The 23,800-nt window shown below is 44.3% G+C and overlaps 1 protein-coding gene across 3 annotated transcripts in view; it reads right to left on the reverse strand.

The window, feature by feature from the left end:
* JAK1 (Janus kinase 1) overlaps positions 1 to 5,838 on the reverse strand; it is a 68,713-nt gene extending 62,875 nt beyond the window's left edge. For 2 of the 3 annotated variants that reach the window (XM_083359896.1, XM_083359899.1), the window contains exon 1: positions 5,231 to 5,838. The gene's annotated coding sequence lies outside the window, so the exon portion shown is untranslated. Of the gene's footprint in view, positions 1 to 4,752; positions 4,771 to 5,230 lie in introns of those variants that run through there. The other variant, XM_083359900.1, reaches the window with a different exon arrangement.
* Between the last annotated feature and the right edge of the window lie 17,962 nt (positions 5,839 to 23,800).

The raw sequence follows: 23,800 nt of genomic DNA on the forward strand, positions 1-23,800 counted from the left end.
GCACACTGCAGTAGTCCATTGTGGAGAATAACTGGGCATAAATGCCTGAAAGTAGAATCTCACTATCCAGGAAGGGGTACGTTCTTGCACATAACAGGAAACTGTGCAGTTTCCTAGCTAGGACTGCTCCTCCAGCAGAAGTCCCGAGTCTAAAAGGACTCCCAGATTGCGCACCAAGTCTGTCTGGGGCAGTGCTACTGATCCAGTACCAAATATGCTAAAAAGAACCAGATGCGCCCCCTCCAAAATAGCATCACTCTGTCTTGCCATGGGTTCAGTTGAAGCCATCTAAAACCCTACAACCTCCATGCACGGGGACAGTACTTCAACGGCATCGCCTAATCTATTATTTAGTTATTTTTGTGTTTCTACTCACAAAAATACTGCTAAGCTTGTAAGCCACCCTGAGTCTTTGGAGAAGGGCGGGATATAAATGGAATTAAAATAAATAAAAATAAAATAAAAATCTATGATGTCTTTTTTTTATCAGTCCCTTTTTTAGGCTTCCATCACATTAGAAATTTAATCAGTTTTCCTAAATTATCAGTCTTGTTTATAAAAATGCCCATATCCTTGTTGCTTGTAAATTAACCTCTTAAAAACATATTAACTGTTTAATTTTTTCATTCGATAGACAGACAGACAGATAACCTTTGTCGTCATTTTTTACTGTGGGAACACTTTAAAAATGAAATTCTGTTTCCTGCTCTCAAAAGTGTATACATATGTAACACACACATAAATATGCTATATACAACATATGTATATACCTACACCCTTAGCATATAAATATTAATCACTGTCCATCTTCAAAACATAGCGGAAAGAAGCAGCTTGACAGTTCACAAGGTTAATACTGTATGGAACAAAACTGTGACTGAATCTGGATGTTCTGCTTTGGATACCACAAAGCCTCCTCCCAGAAGGTAACAAGAAAACAGGTTGTGAAGAAGATGTGCAGTGTCCCAGACAATCCTGCGGACCTTGCTCAAGCAACACTTATATGCTATGTCCTGGACAGAAGGGAGTGAACTGCCAATAAACCTTTTCTGCCATCCTCGCCACTCTCTGCACTGCCTTCCTGTCTGAAGCAGTGATGCTTCCAAATCAGACGGTAATGCAATATGACAGGATGCTCTGGATCTTCCCTCTGGAAAGTGGTAAGGACAGGGGAAGGAAGATATACTTTTCTCATGCAATGCAGAAAGTGCAGGCGCTGCTGTGCCCGCTTCACCAATGTCTTGCTGTTGAGCGACCAAGCCAGCCTATTCGTTAGCTGCATGCCCAGAAATTTGATGCTGCCCACCATCTCCACAGGTGAATCATTAATCCATAGAGGGCGTGTGGCTCTGCCTGCCTTTTCTGAATATTCTCTAATACAGAAAATACCATTTCAGCTAAAACACTACGTTGTGCATAACAAGTCTGATATATTTCATAGATATTGTCCTGTTTTTCCTGCTTCATTGCTACAACAAGGAGTCTTTGGTGCTCTCTGAGCTTGGTTATTTTCTTGCGAACATTACCCAAACTTGCTACAAATATTTCAGACCCCAAATGACATACATAAGAATGTTTTATTTTAGTGTCCTATGGATGGCAAAGCAGTATAATTATTAGAATATATTAATCAATATTAGCATATTGCAGGATCCAATCCAATCACTGGGACCAGAGGATTATTCTTCCAAACTTTGGGATATGTGCTGGAGCCCACCCTCGGGAAACTTCTCTCTCTCCTGAATGTGAAAAGTTCCTGAGGATGTGCTGCAGCATAAGTCCGAAAGCTTGGAAGAATAAGCCTCTAGTCCTGGTGACCGACTCTTGGATCCTGCAACATTATCCTGGGTCATATATTATTTGCCTTCATTTGCAATATTAGCATATGACATAAATTGGGATACTCAAACTTACAAAAAAGGACTGAACAGTCCTTTTAACATGGAAACCTGTTATAGTAACACTTTTATTCATCAACATAGGTTATTATGAACCCTTCAAAAATGATCTCATTATCTTAAAGGTTTACATAAAGCCTTTCCACTGAAGCCCATAAACTAAACCATATACTGTAGCCTAATTCAAGGTTCAACAAAAGCACAGCAAGTCTTCTGTTTTACAATAACATTTAAATGGCTTCAGCTTGAAGTCTGTTTTCCTACATTGTCCCTTAGAAAGAAGAAACATCTATTTTTCACAGAAAGGCAGCTGTAAGTTCACACAGTGATATTCAGCCATTCTTCATAAGGTTATAAATTATACATATATACTTGAATAGACAGGAAGCACGCAGGATGTGGGTTATACTTCTAGTCACAGCAAAATAGCATTTTATGGTCAATCATAAGTACATTTGGTGTAGTGGTTAAAGAATCAAGCTAGAAACCAGGAGACCGTGGTTCTAGCCCCATTTTAGGCAAAGCCAGCTTCGGCTAGTCACTCTTGCTCAGCCCTAAGCAATGGCAAAACACTTCCGAAAATCTTGCCAAGGAAACTGCAGGGACTTGTCCTGGCAGTCACCAGGAATCAATACTGAGTTGAAGGAAAGCACAAAGTAAAAATGCAAAAGAAGCCCAACATATTTCAAGGGATCTTGTATAGCAGGCATGTCAGACTTGCGACGTCATGTGACGTCGCGCAATGTATCGGGACTTTCTTCCCATTGCTGCCAATGGGGTGGGCGCGATTTCGGCGTGACGCATCCAGCCCATGGGCCAGCAGTTTGACAGTTGTATAGAAATAAAGTCTAAACTTTATTTTTAATAGAGGCCTACAGAAAAAGTTCCTGATTTCTATATTCAATAATATAATTTCCTAATACTTTATACTGGAAAAATTTAAAGAGATGGGAAAGAACTGGGTTTGTTTGTTTGTTTACTATAAACTAATAGTTACTCAATTCTGCCATTTTCTACCAGTTAGCAATACTATTTTAATATTTTCTACTTTTAACATCAGCACTTGCAGATAGCCATGACAAACCCCAACACGATGAAACGTGTAATGTCACAACGCAAACCCCATACTTTTTATTTGCATCATGGCCTTACATATAAGTACATATATAGTCGGCATTTTGGGTCACAGGCGTTTTTTTCACTTGCCCATCTCTGATTTTTAATCAATAACAGGACGAACAATCTCTTTCCCCCAAGCCAAGTTTTACAAATTGGAAAAGACATCCTGGAATTGAATGTACCATTTGTGCATCATTTTCTACATAAGACAAATGGTGCCTTTTATTTTTTTGGCTACGTTACTATGGAGCCTTTTTTCCCCCATGACAAAATTCCTATTCTGCAAGGCTGAGAAGGCATTGGTTCCTTTCCTCATTATCTTCCTTATTTGTTTTGGACTGACATATCTTTCCTTACTCCCACTATACGCAAGGAATTGTGCCTAGTGGGATTTAAAACAATATTAAGCCTACTTTGCACATAATTCAAAAGTATACATCATAAATAAAAGTACAAATCAATAAAAGTACAAATCAATATCACACAAAGTATAAAAACCCGCAATTCTAGACAACATAAACACATAAATGCTGGAAGGAAAAAAAAAGAACTTAAAAAAACCAACTCATCCAGCAAGTCTTTTACTCTCACACTTAATACTTGGGTGAAAAAAATCCACAGATCTTTAAAGGCAGGTAAGCTAATTGATCACCGAGGGAGGGATGCTCCTCCAAAAGGCAGGAGCATTTGATTTACAGGTAGTCTTCGACTTACAACAGTTCGTTTAGTGACCGTTCCAAGTTACAACAGCACTGGAGAAAGTGGCTTATGACCGTTTTTCACACTTACGACCATTGCAGCATCCAAATGGTCATATGATCAAAATTCAGACGCTTGACAACTGGCTCATATTTATGACACTTGCAATGTCTCGGGGTCATGTGATCACCTTTTATGACCTTCTGACAAGCAAAGACAATGGGGAAGCCAGATTCACTTAACAACCGTATTACTAATTTAACCACTGCAGTGAGTCACCTAACAACTCTTTTCAAGAAAGGTGGAAAAATGGGAGAAAACTCAAATGTTTCAATTAGCAACAGAAATTTGGGGCTCAACTGTGAGGACGACCTGCACCACATTTGCTACTAATTACTCCCCTTAATTCCTACCTACAGCAACCCTAAATATGGCTGACTTCTGAGAACACAAAGCCAACCAATCTTCAGGAAACAAAACCCCACAAAAACATCAACCCGAGGGAAAGTGGCTGCAAAAGCTACATAGATTTTTCCTAAATCCACCATGTCGTCAAGTTAGCGAAGACCACCCACCCTCCTTGCCTTTTTACATCAACATTGTCGTGGCCACCGAACAGGAATAGGAAACCATAGGAAGAAGTGGGGGGGGGGAAGGAACCCGATCCGATCCTCTTTGAGCAAAGTCCAAGAAGACTTGAAGAAACCGAAGCGGGAAGAGGGGGGGAAAAAATACAGAAGAAGAAGAAGGAGAAGGAGAAGGAGAAGGAGAAGGAGAAGGAGAAGGAGGAGAAGGAGGAGAAGGAGGAGAAGGAGGAGAAGGAGGAGAAGGAGAAGGAGAAGGAGAAGGAGAAGGAGAAGAAGAAGAAGAAGAAGAAGAAGAAGAAGAAGAAGAAGAAGAAGAAGAAGAAGAAGAAGAAGAAGAAGAAGAAGAAGAAGAAGAAGAAGCAGCCGTCTGAAGGGACAACTTTTTATAAACAGGATGTCTGCCATACCCAACCGGAGGGGCTGTTTACAGCCACAGCACGAGAACTTACGTGTAAAAGGGAAGGAAGCGGGTTCGCTTCCCTTTTTCTCCTCCTCCTCCTCCTCCTCCTTTCCTTTCGCTCCCAACTTATCTCACCAACATCCCCAGCCCCGAGGACTCCTCCAATCACCTGGCTCTTCCTATCCCGGGTCAAGCTACCGCCTTCTGAGAAGGGCCCTGCCCTCCCGCGGGAGGAGATGGTGGGGAAGCAAAAGGGAGCGCGGAAGGGAGGGCTGGTAGCAGGCAGGCGAACTGCCCGCGCCGCGCAGGGAAAGGGGAAGGGTCTGATTAGCCTGGCTCCTGCCCTCGGGGGACGCGAGCAGGCAGCTCCAGCTTTTGCTCGGGAGGGAGGGAGGGAGGGAGAGAAGCTGGGGCTGCCCTCCTCGCTGCCCGTCTTCTTTCCCGGGCTCCCCCGTCCGCCCCTTTTGGGGCCACCAGCTGAACCCCGGGCAAAGCCCCCGCTTTCCCCTCCGCCCCCGCGCACTCACCACTTCGGACGTCTCCCAGACGAAAACGGGGTGCGGGCCACCCAGCCCGCACTCACTCCCTGCCCGGCATGCCCTCCCGCCTTGATGGCGGAGAGACGGTGGGGATTTCCAATCGTTGTCGCAGCCCCGGACCGCGTTACATCCGAAATCGACGACGACGACGACGACGACGCCCCCGCTAGATGCCGACTGAGTCGCCGAGCGCCAGCGTTGCTCGGTCCCGACGAAAACGCCACCGCTCTCGTTACTCTGCGCATGCGCTGGGGATTGCCCAGAGCAGGCGCACTGAAGACCGCGAAGCGAAGCTGGTCTTTTTTTTTTGTTTTGTTTTGTTTTGTTTTGTGTTTTTAACCCGGGGATATCCTATTTCTTAAACGGATATATATCTCTGTTCCAAGATTTCAACCGTAGGTGATTGACCCGACGTCAGCCGCTTTCTTTTACCGCATCACCAGGCGGGCAGTAGCGTATTAAAAATATAAGGAAGAATTGCGACGTGGTCACTCGACTGTCATACCTAAGGGGGAACTAGAACTCGTGATCTCCTGGTTTTCTAGCCTGATGCCTTAATCCAGGGGTCTTCAAACTTGGCCCTTTTATGACTTGTGGACTTCAACTCCCAGAATTCCTCAGCCAGCAAAGCTGGCTGAGGAATTCTAGGAGTTGAAGTCCACAAGTCATAAAAGGGCCAAGTTTGAAGACCCCTGCCTTAATCACTGCACCAAGCTCATTGTTACGTACCCTTTTTTTCAGTATGTGCCTTCTGAGTCAGTGTTGATGAATGCAAAATGCTTAGATAAATCATTGCACTTTTCTTGGCAAGATTTTCAGATGTGGTTGTCATTGGCTCAATCCCGAGGCTGACAAAAAGGGACTGGCCCAAAGTCAGCCAGGTGGCTTTCATGCCTAAGAGGGGAGGGGGGGAGCTAGAACTTAGGCTCCTGATTTCTAGCCTGGTGACTATTCTGTTCTGGATGGCAGAAGCACTAGGCAGCATTTTGCAATGAATAGACCTGTGGGATTACATAAACCAAGAAAGTGTTTCTTAAAAGTGTATGCCTGGAAGTCCCCAAGACCCTCTCAGGAGTCCTTGAAATCAAAATTATTTGCTAGCCGATGTTGAAAAATAATTCAATATTAAAATCCCATCAAACATTGTAAAAAGCAGTAGCAGCACCTAATGCATCAATTTTGTAAGCTGCCCAGAGCTGTGTTTAACGTGGGCAGCCATACAAACCTTTTAAATAAATAAATTTAATTTTTAACACAGTAAATATAAATAAACATAACATATACAAACAAGCTCTCTTAAGAATCAGTTTGATTTAGTGGTTAAGTCATCGGGCTAGAAACAGGGAGACCATGAATTCTAATCCTATAAAGAATAGAATAGAATAGAATAGAATAGAATAGAATAGAATAGAATAGAATAGAATAGAATAGAATAGAATAGAATAGAATAGAATAGAATAGACTTCGGGGATCTTCTAGCCCAATCCCTGCTTAAGCAGGAGATCTTATACCATTTCAGACAAATGGCACTGCAATCTCGCCTTAAAAACCTGTAATGATGGACCACTCACAACTTCTGGAGGCAAACCATTCCATTGACTAATTGTTCTCACTGTCAGGAAATTTCTCCTTAATTCTAGGTTGGAGCTGTCCATTAATTTCCATCCATTGATGTCCTTGGCTGCTTTGGAGAATAGGTTGACTCCCTCTTCTTTCAGGCACCCCCTTAGATATTGGAAGACTGCTATTTTGTCAACACACACACACACACACACACACACACACAGAGAGAGAGAGAGAGAGAGAGAGAGAGAGAGAGAGAGTGTGTATATGATGTTATCCATTCAGTCATGTCCAACTCTTGGTGATTCTATGGACCAGGTCTCTCCACATCTTCCGATCTTCTTTGAATTGTTCTATGCTCTTTGAATTGTTCTATGCTCTGACTGGTGTCAGTTTTGTTGGTGTCCAGGCCACTGTGTTCTTTATATATATATATATATATTGTATTCTTTATATATTCTATAAAGAATACAATATATATATTGATGGTAACCATCAGGATTATGGGGCTTGAGGGCCAGTATCTGGAGAACTGTGCATTGGCCACTCTATACAGTTGTAGGTATCAGCTCACCTGCTGCTGAAATAGATTTGCTAATGGCATCCCCTCCCCATTCCTCAGGAATGATGATTGAATCTTATTTCAACAATGAGAACAATTATATCTGCTATGACTTCTAAGATAGAGGATAATTTACTGGAGTCAGGAGGTGAGGTATAGCTAGGAGCTGCTGTTATGTATGGGGATAATAAAATATAGCAGCAGCTCAGTGTGACCATCAGGTGGTGCTGTACCGTATCTGGATTGGCTGGAAAACCGCGGGAAAACCTAAATAACCGATTGGCTGTCAGTGCACCTGGCCAAGTATATAAGGAGGTACAGGTAACCCCTTTGTTCCTGTTCGATACTGCTACCAATAAAGTGCTGCCATGCTGAATCCTTTGTCTGTTGTCCAACCATGCGGCCAAGAACTCACTACACAATAGCTGCCATTTCTGTTCTTCCAACTTCCTGCATTTCGCTCAGCCTAATTCTGGAGGTGATTTCTGTCCTACCCATCCTAAAGCATACAAAGTGACTCAACACAGCAAATAAGCATTTATGGCTTAAAGCATACTTATAATTCAATATAGTTCTTTCAAATTTTCAGAGGACTTAGATAATGGTTCTCAGGAGCAGCAGCAGTCTACTAGATGTTCTGAAAAGTGACAAAGGATTAGCCTTAGGTAAACTCCAAGAAATTGCCAGTGTACCACACATATATACAAAACAGATTTTAAAAAAACAACAACATACACCAACCTGTTAAAATGGGAAGAATGAATGTAATATGGACATACAATTCCTCTGTAATTATTATCAATTACAGTGAAAGTGCTCCTTTTATTAAAAATTGTTTAACCATGTAAATAATTTTGTTTTAAAAACAATAGAAGAGCAGAAAAAATGGTTTGTATGATGTACATATATTAATATTCCATGTAAACTCTTTTATTTTATGGAAAACCTTCTCATTCATTTTCTCATTAAGCCCAATTCATTTTGGATAGTTTTTCTCAAGACGTCCATCATGAATATAATCTGAAATTCAGGACAGAGATAGCCATTTAAAAGGTCTATTCCCCTCTTTCTTCTTAAGAAGCTTATCTTGATTAAATCATAGGGCAGGCAGATTCAGTTCAAAGGAGACAATTGTGCAACTCTCCAGGGATCAATCATCAGACTTTGAACAGTGGCACCCAATGCAAAATCTTGTTCCGTGTTATCTGCAGTTTTACAGAAGTCTTCAAAGGGAGCCCCAAGTAAAGAGAGTTACACAGATAATTTGTGACACCTTTTCAGAAATTTGTTCCCAATCATCTGATCATCCCCACTGTTCTTCTTTGTACCCATTCCTAACCTTTATTAAAATGTAACAGCCCACATTTCTCCTTATTACATTTAATTTTTTTATTTTCAGAATATTGGATTCAGAAATAAGCCATCAGTTATTGCTTGTTTTTAGGCTTCAAAAGTCTACTCTAGATTGATAGCAATCTGCTCTACACTTGAAGTTTTCTGAATTATATGGCAATTCTGTCTAGCAATTCTGGTACTAGTCCTACATATCTGGAAAACGTACTGTAATTGTAATTGTTCATTCTGTGTGCTGCTAAATATGTTTTGTGTTTTGACAATAATAGCAGGTGGCTATCATGCAAAATCATGAGGATTTAAGCCATGGGTTAATTTTAGAGGGTGTTATTTTTTCCCCCTAATAATGATTTTAATTGCGTTGTGCAAGCATACGTGATCTAAGTTTTCAATGTGATTTCAGAGCCAATTTACAGGAAACCATGAGGATCTATACCCGCCATAGCAGCACCAAAAATAAAATCTGTAAATAGTAAGAAATACTCATACTACGTAGCTTTGCAGACAAATATGGTCTGTCTTTGATAATAACTTCGTGGGTTTCCACACAAAATGCAAAACTATGTCCTGATTCTGGTTCCACTTTTTAATCCCAGAGCAGCACCCAAAATAGTTTGAACTATGATGGCAATGGTTTGCTAGTGATTTTTTGCATATTGGATGTGATTTGCAAAGGGATTGTGCCTTTAAGGCAGCCCGCCCCCCCACCCTATAAAAATCGTGGGAGATACACGTATTTTTTTAAAATCCTAACATTTGCTTCCTGGTAGCTGTTTGTTGCTTTGCCGCAGCCTTCATCTTCACAAACTGCTGTTGGAACGAAACAGGGCACGCGCTAGGACCCAGTAGCTACCCCAGTCTGCAGGAGAAGGGTGGAGTCTTACAGCACCCAGTGTGTCGTGCACAGATGCGTCACTGCCAGAAAATGGAAAGTGGGCGGGAGTATCTGCTAAGTAGGAAAGGGTTTTTACCGAAAGTAGGATCCTTTTGGCTGGGTTCAAATGTGATATCCTGGAATTCCCATCAGATATCGATTCGGTTTTGAGATGAGCAGACCAAGTTTCATGCATACCAATGACATTCTCGCTCTGCGATTTCTTTTTTTGACCGGGTTTCAAGCAGAGAGGCGATCAATCCGGGATCGATAACTTTCGCCAAGATCTAACCCTGCAGTCCTCTGGGGGGGGGGGGAGGAGGGAGCGGAAGAGGAAAATTACTCACGGCTCTTCCAGGAAGACAAAAGTTATAGGAATAATGATGTAGAAGAAAACTTCGGCGAACGAACGAACGAGAATCCCTGTTAGTCATCCTTCAGTGGAAATCAAAAGGAAGAGTGTAATAAAAGTTGGGGAAAAAAATAAAAAAACATGATTGGAAAACATGTTTTAAAATTAATAAATATTGAACAAGTGGGACTGGGCAGGGTAGCTGGTGATGATTTAGATAAAGGAGATTATACTGTATTTCTCCTTAGAAAAATCTTTAATGGATTGTTTATAAAGCTGGCTTCTTATTCTCCTCCCCCCTCTTTATGATCACAAGTTATGGCCAATTATATACATACTGAATCGGAGAAAGTGTGAGTTGGGAAGAGACCTCAAAGTGACCTAGGTCAGGGGTAGGCAACCTTGCCTCTTTTATGACTCATGGACTTCAACTCCCAGAATTCCTGAGCCAGCATAGGAATGCTGGGAGTTGAAGTCCATGAGTCATAAAAGAGCCAAGGTTGCCTACCCCTGACCTAGTCTAACTGTCCAGTGGCTGCAAAAGTTTACTAAACTTATCTTTGCTACATTCAGACCAAGTTGAACAATTTCCAAAAACAGAAGTTTACCATTGTTCTGCACAGACCTTTCCACTATTTAATAGCATCAGGAAATTCCTCCCAATATTCAAAATGAAGCTCCTTACTTTTAATATCAGTCTACTGCTTTTATCCTGTCCTCAGTTTTAATAAGAGCAAGTCCACTCCTTTTGTGCACCAGAGCTTTATATACTATGTATCTCATTAGGCTTCTGTTTTGCAAGTAAATTTCTCTAGTTGTGCCTTATGGTTTCTACGGTAGCATCCTTGTCACTACTGTAGCCGAACCAAATTTAGTTTTTCCATGTATGTTTTAATCAACAGAGTAAGAAATTTAATCAGTACAGATAGAAGGATCACCTATTATGATATTGATGCAGTAATGCAGCCAAGATCTCATTAACTTTTTTAGTTGCTACATAATACTGCATGTTCATGGCTAGCTAATTCTTCTAGTACAGTACTGCATTGTTGACAAGCCAGGAATCTCTAGTTCTCAACCTGTACATTTGATGTTACCATTTAGAACCTAGACTGTACGCATATCATAGTTAAACATCAATGCTCAAGTTTGTAAGGATCAGTTTGAATTGTCTTTTTGTTCTTCGAACTGTTAGAACATAAAACAGAGTGGGAAGGGACCTTGGAGGTCTTCTAGTCCAACCCCCTGCTCAAGCAGGAGACCCTATACCATTTCAGACAAATGGCTGTCCAGTTTCTTCTTAAAAGAGCACCCACAAGTTCTGAAGGCAAGCTGTCCCATTGGTTGATTGTTCTCACTGTCAGGAAATTTCTCCTTAATTCTAGGTTGCTTCTCTCCTTGGTTAGTTTCCATACTTGTTTCTTGTTTTGCCTTCTGGTGCTTTGGGAAAAAGGTTGGCCCCCTTTTCTTTGTGAGACTTGCTAGCCAATCTCTCTAGCATGGTGTCATCAGCAAATTTGATAGGCGTCAAGTTAGAAACCAGGAGACAGTGAGTTTTAGTTCCACCTTGGGAATGAAAGTCAGCTGGTGACTTTGGGCCAATCACTCTCTCTCAGCCCATGACAACAGGCTCAGGTGACAAGCTGGTCAGTCAATTCCTGTCACAACCAATGAATTAATATTGGCTGATATGAATAAAAGTGGGCCCTGCACTTGCAGAAAAAATGCTAGAAGAAGAAAAACATGAGGATGGAAAGAGTAGGACAATTCCAACAAAACAAACTTAACATTCTATAATTTTCAGAGTATCACCATCCATAGAGAGTTTTCCACAGTAGAGTTCCTAAGATTGTTTTGTTATGTCTCATTCAAATCACAGTATAAGAATTGAAAAATACTTAAGACACTCATGTCTGTGAGGAGTACTGAACTTTTATTTTGTAGGTCTATAGTTTATTGGAATTGTTAAATAAATAAAACCTTTCCACATTTTCCTTCTTAATAATGGATTAATTAATTGCTATATGAGGACCATTGTAATGTAAGTAAAATTAGAAACATTAGCTACCTGAAAATATGAAACAATAGATAATCTGTATCTCAGTGGAGACAAGACTTAATCAACATTGATTAATCTGAAAAAGCTAAATATGGTTGGACCTACTTCGTTCTAGAAGGGGAAATGCAATAGAATACACTAAGAAGTAAATGACCAAAGAGGGGTAGGGAAAGACAGGCAATTTCCATCTGGATGTAACCAGTGCTTTTTTTGTAAAAGAAAAAGGTGCCGGAACTCACACATGTCATACAACCTGCCTTGCCTAGCCTACAAGGTTCCATCCAAAAAAGGTGCCGGAACTCCATTCTGAGCGTTCTATGACAAAAAAAGCCCTGGATGTAACCACCTGAATGTGTCCATAAAGACATTAGGACTCATGCTCAATTAGAAGGAGACTTAATATTCTCTAAGCTCTTTTAGTCTGTTATCGTTTAAGATAGAAAGCACTTTCAAACCTGGCCCTGCAATATGGGCCAAGTCTGATTGTAATTTGAATTTAGTTCTCTATCTCCTATGTAGCTGAGTAGGAAAATTAAGAATTGTCTTACTAATCCCAACTCTAAGAAATTACACCTTCAGTGAACATGTTAAGAAAAAAATGGACATACCAACATTATCTCTAGCTAATCAACATAATTTCTAGGATTGCCCAGGTACGCAGCAGTTCACCTAGAACATGGAACACAGTGCAAACTGTCGTAATTTGGATTTCTCTGTGATGTGAAGGTACTTTAATGTTTTTCTATTTCTGTGAGCAGAGCACCAAGTATCTCTTCACAACTGTATGTCCATTACAATGATAGACATTTTCTGGGATGACCTATGTAATGCAATCCCCTTCTGATAAGAACACTGCAAGAGACAGTTGCTGGTTGAAATAATCTTTCCCTCTTATCAATGATGCTGTTACTTGTTTCCTATTCACAATGCTGTTCCGTGATGAAGATCAGTTTTCCTCCACTTTGGTAAATAATTCATGTATTATTTTGGTGTTCTGCATTGTTGTTAAATGTTCACTAGAATTAGTAATCCATTAAGTTCATTTTACTAAGCAGGGGGATCTTCAGAAAGTCATATCCGTCTTGAATCTTTTTCTTATAAAAATGGGGCTGGGCAGGGAAAAACAATTTAATGGCTCAGTAAGCACAGCAGGAGCGTCAGATCATTTCTTATACATAAGTTAACTGGATGAAGAGGTAATTTCTCTGCAGAAAATGTTCTTTCCCACACACAAGCAATGCAGTTATTACTGGAATACAGCAAGGAAATACATCATCTTGCAATATACATCATTTTACAGAAAATGTACTTTCTGGTAAGAACATGCTTATAGTCCTCTATTCCTTGAGGAACGTGAAGCTTTTAAAAGAACTATGAACACAGCAGCTCTCTTCTGAGGAAATGGAAGTTGCTTGTAATTTGTAAGCCTCTAAGGATGATGCATGTCCTCTCCCTGCTTCAGTTACTGTATATGGCATTGAAGTAGTTTGTTCAATCTGAAGATCAATTAAACCACCCCCTCCCTCAAGGCACAAGGATTTATTTCCATTTTTTTTGAAAAGTGTAATTACTTGAACATAGAAAAAGAGATGTAGAAAGTATCTGGTTTTAAAGTTTATTTTGTTCATAAGCCACCATGGAAGTATCTGAGGTGATCAAGTAGGTTTTCAGAGCAGACCCAGATAAGAATGGCCATGACTTCCTCTAAAGAGTGACAAGTCAGTTCTATATTCATTGCCTGCTGCTCAGAGGACAGTGATTTGCCCTCATTTGTTGAAGGGGGCAGAATCTGAGTGTAAAGTCGCGTGCTTCACATAGAGACGGACACAGAGCTGGGGTAAAGATGAGTTTATTCTGAACAGAACGAACTGGGGAAACAGGGAAGCCTGGCGTCTATTTGTACCTGCCCAGGTGGATGGCATCCAATCAGTTCAAACCTGGGCTTCCTGCCAGTGCAGGTGACAATGGGTGTAGATCCTGGCTTCCCACCAGGCTGACCATGCCTGGGGCTGTCAACAGCTTAACTCATTAGGCTTATCCTGAGTGAGCAGTTATCGCCCGGAGCTGTCCAGCCCCTCTGCTGATCTGCACCATCAGCCTCCTGCTGTGCTGTCCTTTGTGTATGCTGGGAGGCATACACTGCACCCCTTCCCCCATAGTGAGGATGATCCTCTGTCGTTCCTTCTTAACTATATACAGCTTATTTACAATTTTTACATTTAACCCTCCAGATTCCTCCTCCCCCCAGGCTTAAGAGCGAACATAATCACTGAGGTAGCTGGGGGCTCTGTGTGTCCTGTTTGATCTTCTCAGGCTTGGCTCTGTAGTGGTTTCGGTTCTGCGTCCTGTTCCTTGGTCTGGTTGTGTTGGTCTGATTTGTGTGTGTGCATGTGTTTCTGTGTTGGCTCTTTGTGACCTGCTGCCCTCAGGCTCTTGCCTACTTTCCTTGTCAGCTCCCTGCCAGGCAGATGGATGCCCCCAAACCCTTCCTGCTGTTCTTCTGGGTGACTGTGACTGTGGCTGTGTGTGTGTTTGTGTTTGCTCTGCCTCCTCCCTTGCTGTTTCCATTGATTCTCCACCCGTCCTCTCAGGGGTTCTCTTCCTTAGTTGATCTAAGTGTCTCCTCCACAGGAGTCCCCCCTCCACCCTTACTCTGTAGGAGAGGGGGCCTGTCCGTTCCACCACTTCACCTGGCACCCATGGATGGCCTGTGCTGTAATTTCTGGCCCAGATCTGCTCCCCTATGTTGAAATTGGTTTTGAGGGTTGGGGGTTCTGTGTCTGCTGATACCCTGTCTGGGTGGAGTCTGTCTAACGTAGTTATGAGGCGTCTGCCCCACCTGAGCTCCGCTGGGCTCTTTCCTGTGGCTGTGCAGGGTGTTGCGTGTTGATGGAGGAGGAATGTGGCCAGTCTCTGTTTCCAGTCCCCTTGTACTATTCGTTTGAGTGCATCCTTGGTAGTCCGCATGAACCTCTCTGCCAACCCGTTACTGGCAGGGTGAAAGGGCGCTGAAGTGGCATGCCTAATTCCCAAGGTCCTCAGGAACACTTGGAAATCCGAGGAGGTAAATTGTGCTCTGTTATCATATACTGCTACATCTGGTAGCCCATGTGTGGCAAACACTCTCCTTAGTGCCTGTATTGTGCCCGCTGATGTCATGTTGGACACAGGTACCACCTCTAACCACTTGGAGTGACTATCCACGATGACTAAGAAGGTGTGTCCCTGAAATGGCCCTGCATAATCTATATGGACCCTGGACCAGGGGGTGTGAGTTTGTTCCCACTTGTGGACTGGAGCGTGTGCCTGCTCTGGGCGAGACCTTTGGCATGTGTAACATCCTGCTACCAACCCCTCTATCTCTTTATCCAACCCAGGCTGAATCATATCGGGAAACCAGGAGTTTCCAAGCCGCAAAGAAAAAGCCGGCCCGGCCGACATTTGACAGTTAACAGCTGTCAAATGGCCGCCCGAAGCAACGGCGCACGCGCACCGCCCAGCCGGCCGCCATTCCCGTTGACAGCTGTCAAAGGGGCTGCCGGAGGCCAACGCGCACGCGCCAGATTTGACAGTTCCCGGAACTGTCAAATCCGCAGTCTTCAACCCGGTCCTCCGAACTGAGCTAAGCGCTCAGCTGAGAGGAATTCCCCGACAGCCGCCGAGCTGTCGAAGTACTGTTTGTTGATTGGCCGTCCTCCGAACGGCGGGGAAATACCGCTACCTGATTGGCTGTTTGTTTTGACAGTTCGCTATATAAGCCCGGATTGTTTTGACAGTCAGCTGCCGGGAGCTGAACCGAATAAACCTTTCGAATCTTGCCTATGGTCTCGCGTCTGTCTTTTTAAAGACAATTCACCTGGCGACGAGGATGGGATTCCGGTACTATAGAGCTGCCAACTGAGCCGAGTCACACCGCAAAGGAGTTCCGATCCCTCCCGCTGACGAGTCACTGCTGAAGCCACTTGGAGGGCAAAGGAACCCTTTTCAGCAGCTTGGACAGTACTGTGGACCCAGGCCATGGCAAACTTAGGTCACGTCAGAGAATTCGACGTCCGCCATCCTGAAGGATGGGAGTCGCACTGGGGACAAATTGAAGGCTACCTCGTTGTCAATAAGATAACAGAGGACCGCCACAAAGCTGCCGCCCTCCTCTGTCTCAGCGGGCCCGCCGTCTATGACATCGCCGTAGGGCTTTGCAGCCCTGACCCCATTGCGACCGTCCCGTACGCCGTGCTGACTGACCGCCTCAGCAAGCATTTCATGCCCCGTCGGTCCGAGCTATTCTGGTGCCTCCATTTCGCCCGCCGCCACCAGCAACCGGGCAAAACTACCACAGCTTTCATCGCGGCGGTACGTCACGCTGCCCGCAGGTGCCAATTTCCCGACCTGGAAGACCGTATCAGAGACCAGGTTATCGCCGGCCTCTCTAACGAGCGGCTCCAGCGGAAGCTGGTAGCCAGGCCCACGATGGACCTCGCTCAACTCACGTTAGAGATCATGGCCTACGAAGATAGCCACCGTGAGGTCTCTCCGGTGTACAGAGGCAGCCCGGCCGGTTCAGTCCACCACGCCAGGGAGGCGGACGACGAGCAACCAGAGACCTACACCGGCGTCGACGACATCATGACCCGTTTCAGCAAGATGAGCGCCGACCACGGAAAGAACCGCAGACCGTCCAGACCAGCCGGTCCGGGTTCAAGGCCCACCGCCACAGGGCTAAAACCAAAGTGTGCCAGCTGCGGCGGGGCTCACGCCAGAGCCACATGCCGCTTCAGAAACGCCAAATGCCACGGATGCGGGAAGACCGGGCACATTCGCTCAGCATGCCGCAGTTTGAACCGGGAAACCCTCCACGAGCTTGAGGAAATTCCGGCAGGTAGGACCCAGGTCCCTTCCCCAGCCAAAGGAATTCCCCGGCCCTCAGTCTTGTCCATACGAGCCAAAGCAAAAAGGTCGCCCATCCATCAGTTACAACCCAAAATTAAAATTTGGGTTAAAATTCAAGGGGTGCCCTGCGAAATGGAGGTCGACTCCGGCTCCTCAGTTTCAATAATGTCTTGGGACACTCTCAGAAAAATTGGGTTAAAAAATAGACGCCGTATTCCCCTGCAGCCCTCCAAAATACTCCTCGCAGATTTCCAGGGAGCTGCTATTCAATTAAAGGGACAGGCACGAGTAAAAGTAGAATATAAAAAGTTCCTGGGACATTTAACGATCCAGATCACTGAGGCACCCAGGTCCACCCTCCTTGGGTTAGACTGGTTTGAGGCTCTGGGCATCCACCTAGAGGGCACCAACCGTATACAATCCCAAACATTAGAACAGGTTTGCCAGGCGTTCGCAGACGTTTTCGACGGAACGCTTGGCAAATACACAGGCACCCCTATAGACCTCAAATTAAAACCTGAGGTAGGTCCCATCCGCATCAAGGCAAGAAGGGTCCCCTTTGCGCTGAAACAAAAAATCGAGGCAGAATTAGACCGTTTAGTCAGCCTTGGGGTCCTGGAACCAACAGACGGGGGAACCTGGGAAACTCCCATAGTCACACCAGTCAAACCAAATGGTGACGTCAGAATATGCGCAGACTATAAGGCGACTCTAAACCGCGCCTTAAATCCCCATGCATACCCAGTGCCAGCTGTCAGGGACGTGCTGTCAGAAATCGGGTCCGGCTCAATATTCGCCAAACTCGACCTAGCGCATGACTTCCTCCAACTACCTGTCACCCGAGAGACAGCTGAGGCACAAACCATTGTCACACACCGAGGCGCTTTCAGGGTGAACCGCCTCCAATTCGGCATCTCAGTGGCTCCTGGCATCTTCCAGGAAGTCATGGAGAAAACATTAAAAGGAATCCCAGGTGTATGCCCCTATTTCGATGACATACTCATCGCAGGGGAATCAGAAAACAACTTAGCGGACAGGCTACAAGAAGTATTATTAAGATTTAGGGAAGCGGGGCTAAAACTTAAACGGGAAAAATGTTCTATAGGCGTCCCATCTGCAGATTTCTTAGGCTACAAAATTGACTCGCAGGGAATTCACCCCACGAACTCAAAAGTCCTTGCTATCAAAGCTGCCCCTACCCCAAAGAATAAAACCGAGCTCCAAGCTTTCCTTGGACTTTTAAATTTTTACCATGCTTTCCTGCCAGGGAAAGCAACAATCGCAGAACCCCTCCACAGGCTGCTTGACAAAGGGGCAGCCTGGCAGTGGACAACAGCCCACGAAAACAGTTTTAGAACACTCAAACAAATGCTTTCCAGCAACGCCACTATCTCCCACTACAAAGAAGACAAACCCCTCTGCCTAGCCTGCGATGCATCCCCATACGGGATTGGAGCAGTTTTAAGCCATTTAGACAGCAACGGCACCCAAGCCCCGGTGGCATATTATTCAAGAACTCTTTCCAAAACGGAAAGAAATTATGCCCAGATTGATAAAGAAGCCCTGGCAATCGTAGCAGGAATAAAAAAATTTCACGATTACCTTTACGGCCGCCCCTTTGTGATTTACACAGATCACAAACCACTGCTAGGACTATTCACTTGGGACCATCAGACACCCCAAATCTTATCTCCCAGGATGTTGCGCTGGACAACATTCCTCACAGCATATTCCTACCAATTAATATACAAGCCTGGACACCAAATGTGTCACGCTGACGGCCTCAGCAGATTGCCCCTACCCCACACAGAACCAGACCCAGCCCCAGCGGGCAACATCTTAGCTATTCAAGAGCTCCCAGAATGCCCACTGACAGCAAAAGATATCGCTACCGCAACTTCATCAGACAAAACACTTAGCAGAGTGTTAGCATGGGTACACACAGGCTGGCAAACCTCTTGCCCAGGCACAGAGTTTCAGCCATATTTCTCCAGGCAAACCGAACTAACGTCACACTTAGGATGTTTACTCTGGGGGTGCAGGGTAATCGTGCCTTCCAAACACAGACCAAAAGTACTAGACACATTACATGAAGGCCACCCTGGCATCGTAAAAACAAAAGCACTGGCCCGCAGCTACGTCTGGTGGCCAGGAATAGACCAAGACATAGAAAAGTACATTGCTGGCTGCTACCTATGCCAAGAATCCCGCCCACTCCAGCCCAGAGCTCCAATTCACAAATGGGAACTCACAAAAAACCCCTGGTCCCGCATCCACATTGATTATGCCGGGCCCTTCCAGGGACAGGTCTTCCTCATAGTTGTAGATAGTTATTCCAAATGGCTGGAGGTTCTCCCGGTTCACAGCACAACGTCTGCCGCAACCATTCAAGCCCTCAGGGGAATCTTCGCAACACACGGTCTCCCCGACGTTATTATTTCAGACAATGGCCCTCAATTTACTTCTCATGACTTTCAGATCTTCACGAGGAGAAATTGTATTAGGCATTCAACATCGGCTCCCTTCCACCCATCGTCCAACGGCCTTGCGGAGGTTATGGTGAGGACCACCAAAAACGCCCTTAAAAGAATCATCACAGGAAACTGGCACCGTCGTTTGTCACAATTTCTCTTAGCCCACCATTCTACGCCCTGCACATCCACCGGCAAAAGCCCAGCCGAACTACGATGGGGCCGCCGCCTGATGACACGACTCGACAGACTCCACCCCGACAGACTGGCGGCCGAATTAACACCCAACACCCAGCCAAAAACATTCTCCAAAGGACAGAATGTTTGGTCCCGAGATTATGGGGGAAGGGATAAGTGGGTTCAGGGGGTTATCCTGGACCAAACAGGACCATTATCATACACAGTGGACACTGGGACTGGACTCATACAACGCAGACACTCGGACCAGCTCCGACCCAGGTCACTGCCCAACCCCCCTCTGCAACCGACTCCGGGCGAGCCTACACCAGCCGACACCCCCGGACCTGACGAACTCCTTCCCCAGGACCCACAACCACCTGCTGAGCCCCACCAAGAAACAACTCCTCCAGCCACGCAACCCGAAGGGAGCAACCCCTGCCCCCGACGGTCCAGCCGAGCCAGAAGACCCCCCGCATACCTCGCGGACTTTGAATGGAAGGGAAACCCGCCATCTGTTAAAGAACCTGTTAACCATACTGTTTTAAAATGTTCAACTGTTGTTATGCATAACATACCTTTTCAGGGGGGGGGAAAGGGGGTGAATCATATCGGGAAACCAGGAGTTTCCAAGCCGCAAAGAAAAAGCCGGCCCGGCCGACATTTGACAGTTGACAGCTGTCAAATGGCCGCCCGAAGCAACGGCGCACGCGCACCGCCCAGCCGGCCGCCATTCCCGTTGACAGCTGTCAAAGGGGCTGCCGGAGGCCAACGCGCACGCGCCAGATTTGACAGTTCCCGGAACTGTCAAATCCGCAGTCTTCAACCCGGTCCTCCGAACTGAGCTAAGCGCTCAGCTGAGAGGAATTCCCCGACAGCCGCCGAGCTGTCGAAGTACTGTTTGTTGATTGGCCGTCCTCCGAACGGCGGGGAAATACCGCTACCTGATTGGCTGTTTGTTTTGACAGTTCGCTATATAAGCCCGGATTGTTTTGACAGTCAGCTGCCGGGAGCTGAACCGAATAAACCTTTCGAATCTTGCCTATGGTCTCGCGTCTGTCTTTTTAAAGACAATTCACAGGCCACCACAGGTAACTCTGGGCCAGAGCCTTCATCCTTACCACTCCTGGGTGACCCTCGTGAAGGGACTGAAGGACTTTCTCCCTAAGTTTTGTGGGGATGATGACCCTGCTCCCCCACAACAGGCAGCCTTTATGGGTTGAGAGCTCGTGCCGCCGCGTAAAAAATGCTGTGAACTCAGGTCCCGGTGACTGCACTGAGTGTGGGAGCCAATTTGGTGTAGTGGTTAAGGAGCTGGCCTAGAAATCAGCAGCCTGTGAGTTCTAGTCCTGCTTAAGGCATGACAGCTGGCTGGGTGACTTTGGGCCAGTCACTCTCTCAGCCCAACTCACCTCACAGGATTGTTGTGGGGGAAATAGGAGGACAAAACAGTTGCATATATGTTCGCTACCTTGAGTTACTTACAAAGTAATAAAGGTAGGCTAATAAATAATTAAGCAAATAAATCTAAGAAGTCATTTAAGGCATAAAGCCAAATCAGAACAAACCACATTATGGCTTAATGCAACATGAACCTAATTTATATCTCCTGTAGAAGCCTGAAACTGGGAAATTAGCCTGAGGAAACCCAAAACTGGGAAATCAGATGAGAGGTAGCCACTGTAGATGATTAATAGCTCCTGCAGAGATGATGGCTACCAAATAATTCAGTTGAATACTAAGACATATTCCTATTCTCTGGAGGAAAAGAACTTCAGCTAGTAAAACTCACTTGATATTAATAACATATTAACAACATATGGTATTTAATCTCTCAGGTGAATTTTTATTAGCCTTTCTACTCTGGAGTTTTCTGACTAGAAATATTAAACAATCATTCTGTACAATTTATGTGCCTAGCATTTACAATGCCACAATGTCCATGGAGATTCTCAGTCATCCGGATCCTGGTTGTCTCAAAGGTGCTTTTTCAAAAGGGTGCGGATCTTTCTTGGAACTGCTGAAAGGATTGTGTTGCAATTTTCAGCAGTTCCAAGAAGAACCCATTTGCATTATTCAGGTGACCCTGAAGGCATAGATAAACCTCCTATTGGCCTCAGTGATTCTCAGAGAGAATGCTAACAACCAAGGAATATAAATCCTTCCATTCTCCACCTGTCATGCCTCTGTTGGAGCCTGAATCTGCGGAGGAAAATGAGCTGGAACAGGACCCTATGGAGGTTGAGGGAGAGGTGTCTGCGGCTTCAGAGGAATGTGGGGAAGAGCAGGCTGAGGCAGGACAGGGCCTTTCAGGATTGGGATAGGATGAACAGGAGAGACAGAGCTCAGGCGATGAGCAAGGGCCACCCACTCCTGATCCTAGAGCACGGAGAGTGGAGAGAAGGAGGGAACAACGAAGGCAGGCTCAACTACTCGGGAGGAGAGCGGCCTGCCCCTCTCCACAAGGCACACCTGGAGACTGAGACTTAAGGAGATGCTGTGGGGAGAGGCATTTGTCGGGAACAAATGCTGATTCCTTGGAGTTTTGTGTGTTGTTGCTGATCTCTTGTTCTGTGACTTCTGCTTGGAAACCCGAAAACTCTGATCATTGGACTGACTGACAACATTGCTTGGATGTTCAAAGACCTTGGACTGTATTTTGGCTTCTCTTCTGAAACTGCTCAGGCAAGCTTGTATTCACACAGACTTGTTAGGTTTATGATGTATGTGTCATTCCTTGTTATCTCCATGGCCTTGAGTAAATTCCTCTTCTAATCAGACTGTATGTGAAACTACTTGCAGCCAGATGTCGCTGAAGGTGTGTGTGTCTTTCTTTGTTTGGAAGCTTGCCAGAAACATGGGAGCATTTGGGGAAAATTTGGAGCAATTAAAGGGCAGCTTGAATTGCCAGCTGACTGCATTGCCTCTGTGTTGTGCCCTGGGTCATTACACCACCATTCAGTCAGAACTGAAGAAGCTTCTTAGATAAGAAGTGAAATGTCTTCAAGAAAAACCCAAGAAAGTCCAGTTACCTTTTGAAAAACACCTTTGGGACACATTGCCACAAGTTTTTGCTTTTGTCTTTATTGTCTTGTTCAATTGTTTAAACTTTACAGAAATATTTAAGGGAGTGAGTATATGACTCTATGTGATGCCTGTGAGTGCTGCATTTCCACGGACAACTGCTTTGTTCAGGTTTCTTAGTTTACCTGATCTTTACTTATAAAATTACTCTACCACCACCATCTTGATTTGCAAGAATGCTGATGAGTCCCAGAATTACGTCTGAAAATTTGCTCACCTGTTCAGAAACAAGGACAGAAGGAAGCAAGAGAATTTCTTGCCCAAAGTAGCATCTAAGGAAGTGGCTTTCTACAAAACAATTATATTGTGATTTGTTTATTTCCCCAAAAGTCATTTGCTGAATGAGCAATTACTCAGGCAGCCATTTTGCATGAAAATTTAAAGGTCCAGCATATCCGCCTTAGCATTTATCAACAATGTTTTGCAGCTAAGTTTTATCTACGAAGTTCTTAGCCACTGAAATGGCTTGATAATTATTTAGTAACTTAAGAAAATAAACTAACAGTAGTTACTTAAACTTGTTATTGGGTACGTTTGACTAATGTAAAACATAATAATCTAACATCTGTTGTTAATGTAAAGATGACAGGCTTTAATGCTGTGCAGAGAGAGTGCTTCTGATAATTATTTATTGACATAGTCATTTAGCTTACTGTTTAAATAGATTATTTCACCTGACATTTATTGAAAATGAAGAGAAGATTGCATATATGATGAAGTTTTCCATCATGTTTGATTCAAATAACTGCAAATGCGATGGCAAACAGAATTCTGAGAATTTTAGTGAAAAAATATCAAAAACTGAGGCAAATTCCAAGGAAGAATTTTTCAGATTAAGTTGAAATGGTTTGAACCGTTTCTATTCAGCAATGCAGTTTTGCGGTTGTGAAAACCATTTCCTATAACAGTGAAAAAGCACTTCCTGTGCCATTCAGTTGGTCACTCAAAACTGCTTCTAATTCCTCAGAATAATGTGTAAGAGCAGGTTTTAAGATTGACAAACAGAAAAGTGAAAACAGAAGAACAAACAGAATTAGTAAATTGAAACTGAATTTAAGACTGAAATGAAAGTAAAATATCTGGATATCACTATGACAAATATGAACTATATGTCACTTCAAATTAACTATGTTAAGATATGGAATGAAATTTTTAAAAGATAGGGTAAGATGGGAA

This window comes from Vipera ursinii, assembly GCF_947247035.1.
Source record: "Vipera ursinii genome assembly, chromosome: 3".
Taxonomy (NCBI): Eukaryota; Metazoa; Chordata; class Lepidosauria; order Squamata; family Viperidae; genus Vipera; species Vipera ursinii.